This window comes from Dioscorea cayenensis, chromosome 12, assembly GCF_009730915.1.
Source record: "Dioscorea cayenensis subsp. rotundata cultivar TDr96_F1 chromosome 12, TDr96_F1_v2_PseudoChromosome.rev07_lg8_w22 25.fasta, whole genome shotgun sequence".
NCBI lineage: Eukaryota > Viridiplantae > Streptophyta > Magnoliopsida > Dioscoreales > Dioscoreaceae > Dioscorea > Dioscorea cayenensis.
In genome coordinates, this window is record NC_052482.1 from 8,230,077 (window position 1) to 8,232,641 (window position 2,565).

Genomic DNA, 2,565 nt, shown 5'->3' on the forward strand with positions numbered 1-2,565 from the left:
CTCCAAATTATGTAAAGAAGCTGTATGATTGCGGAGTGTTGCCTCTATGTTTTGGAACCTTGTGTCGGTTGATTGAATAAACTTTGATAAAACCCTTTCCAATTCTAAAACTCTCTCCGGAATCGAAGGTGTTTGCTGAAATCCGGGTGGGGCAGTTTTCTTTTGCTGTCCTAGATTGCCCCACGAGAGATTTTGGTGGTTTCTTCACCCTTGGTTGTAGATGTTGCTATACGGATTACCTTGTCCTCTTCCCGAATTGCCCACAAAATCTACTTGTTCACTTGGGGCTGAAGTTGTAATTGAGATAGGACAATCCGACGGCATATGTGAGCCCTCACAACCATCACAACTTGTGATTGCGGCTACCCTTGATGAAGTCAAAGTGTCCAATTTCTTGCTCAGTGCTTCTACTTGGGCTGCTAAGGATGTAACCGCGTCGATCTCATGGAGCCCGACCACTTTCTTCTTGTCTCTTACATTCCATTGGTAGCTATTCAAACCCATTTCCTCAATTAATTGTCGGGCTTCTTCGGGAGTCTTGTTTCCCAATGTTCCTCCTGCGGCGGCATCAAGAAGTTTTTTGCTACTCGAGTTCAACCCATTGTAAAATGATTGAATAACCATCCACTCGGGGAACCCATGTTGTGGACACTTCCGCAAGAGGTCCTTGAATCATTCCCAAGTCTCGAATAAAGATTCAAGCTCCATATGAACAAATGATGATATCTCATTACGAAGTTTTGCCGATTTCCCCGGAGTAAAATACCTTGCAAGGAAAGCCTCGGCCATTTTGTTCCATGTTGTAATCAAGGCTCTTGGCAATGAATGTAGCCATTGTTTGGCTCTCCCCTTTAGTGAAAATGGAAAAGCCCTCAAACGAATTGCATCATCCGAAACCCCATTGATCTTCAACATATCGCAAACTTCAAGGAAATTCTCAATATGATTGTTTGGGTCTTCATCCGATAACCCATTAAATTGTGCGGACTGTTGAACCATTTGAATGAAACCCGGATTTAGCTCAAAATTCTGGGCTGCTACCGGTGGCCTAACAATGCTCGATTGTGTCCCACGAATTGTAGGCCTGGCAAAATCTGAGAGTGTTCTCGGTTACCCCATTGTTCTGCCATATTCTCAGATTCTTCAACCTCTATTTCAGCTGGAAAATTCTGTTCCTGCATAGGTTCCTTGCCCCTTCTACAAATTCTTCGCTCAATTTCAGGATCCTCCTCAACCAATGTCGAAGGATTCCCTCGGGTCATAACCTGTAGCTGAAATCAATGAAAAGAAACAATAAGAACGGCGGAAGAAATAAGTATGAAGTGGAAATAGAAAATGAAAAATGTGAATGACTAAAGTAACCAAGTCCTAGTGTTCCTAATATCCCGTTCCACGGCAACGGCGCCAAAAACTTGACAGGTCCGAATATGCGTGTAAACCACAAGTGTACGGGTGTCGAAGTAATAATTACCCCGGTGAGTGGGTAGTCGAATCCACAGGGAACGGAAGTATTAGTATTAACCAATTCTTAGTTATCTAGTCGAAATCAATGGATATGATGAAATGAACTAATTGCAAGAGAATTAATAAGCAAGCAAACGAGCAAGAAAACAAGTAGAGGAGATCTCAATCAATAAAGATGAGATACCCGGGCAATGCTCCCCCTAGGATCTAACATGAAGCTCACGATTCACTAAATGCTTCTAAACCGAGTCTAATGAGTCGAGATAATCCAAGAACAACCGGCCCTTGCCTCCAAGCCACCGGTACTAGTCCCTTACAAGGTCCCGATGGAGAAATCGCTCAATCTCAACACCTCACACCACATATGACCGCAATACGCTCTAGGGACACCTAAGAGTGAAACTGATTCCTAAAGATAGATCCAACCCTAATTCCCGGCGAAGGATCTCTAACCCCCGACAAGGTCCCGGCGGAGAAATCTTTCAATCTCACGCCTCACACCAAATATGGTTGCATAGAGTTTAGGGAATGCAGAGATAGGAAACACTCAATCGGAAGGGAGAGGGGACACTCCACTATCTCATGAATCACCCTCTCAACCCTCTTTAACCTTGAAGTTCTAACTCTAATAGAGACCTCCCTCACATCAAAGAAACAAATCATGCAAATCCAATCAACCACAAGGATTAATTAAACAAGCAAGCAATGAGAATACAAGATTAATACTCAAATCAACTTAGATTAATAGAAACATAAAGCAAATCATTACAAAAACATAGATCCTAGGGTTCACATGCCCAAATACCTACTAAGGTTTAGCCCTCCATGGAGCAAATTACAAAACAATGATTATTACAATGAAAAGCAATGAAAACCATGAAGTAAACCCCCTTAAATTTGTGATGATGGCCTTGATGGGTCGCCCAACGTCTTGAAGAATCCTTCTCCAAGCTAGGTCACCGAAGGCTCCCTCTAAGCTATGACGGAGAGAAGATCGATCAAAGTTAGTGATGGACGTCCCCCAATATCGCCAAAGACCTCCTCCAAAACCCTAGCCGCCTTGCTTTCAAAGTGCTCGCGAAAACCCACGGCAAAAGTCCC

The 2,565-nt window shown here is 43.3% G+C and overlaps 1 non-coding gene across 1 annotated transcript; it reads left to right on the plus strand.

The window, feature by feature from the left end:
• Window positions 1–634: 634 nt before the first annotated feature.
• On the plus strand, window positions 635–741 carry LOC120274308. The gene has a single exon (XR_005540837.1). It is a non-coding gene; the product is annotated as a small nucleolar RNA R71 (small nucleolar RNA).
• The last annotated feature ends 1,824 nt before the right edge of the window (window positions 742–2,565 follow it).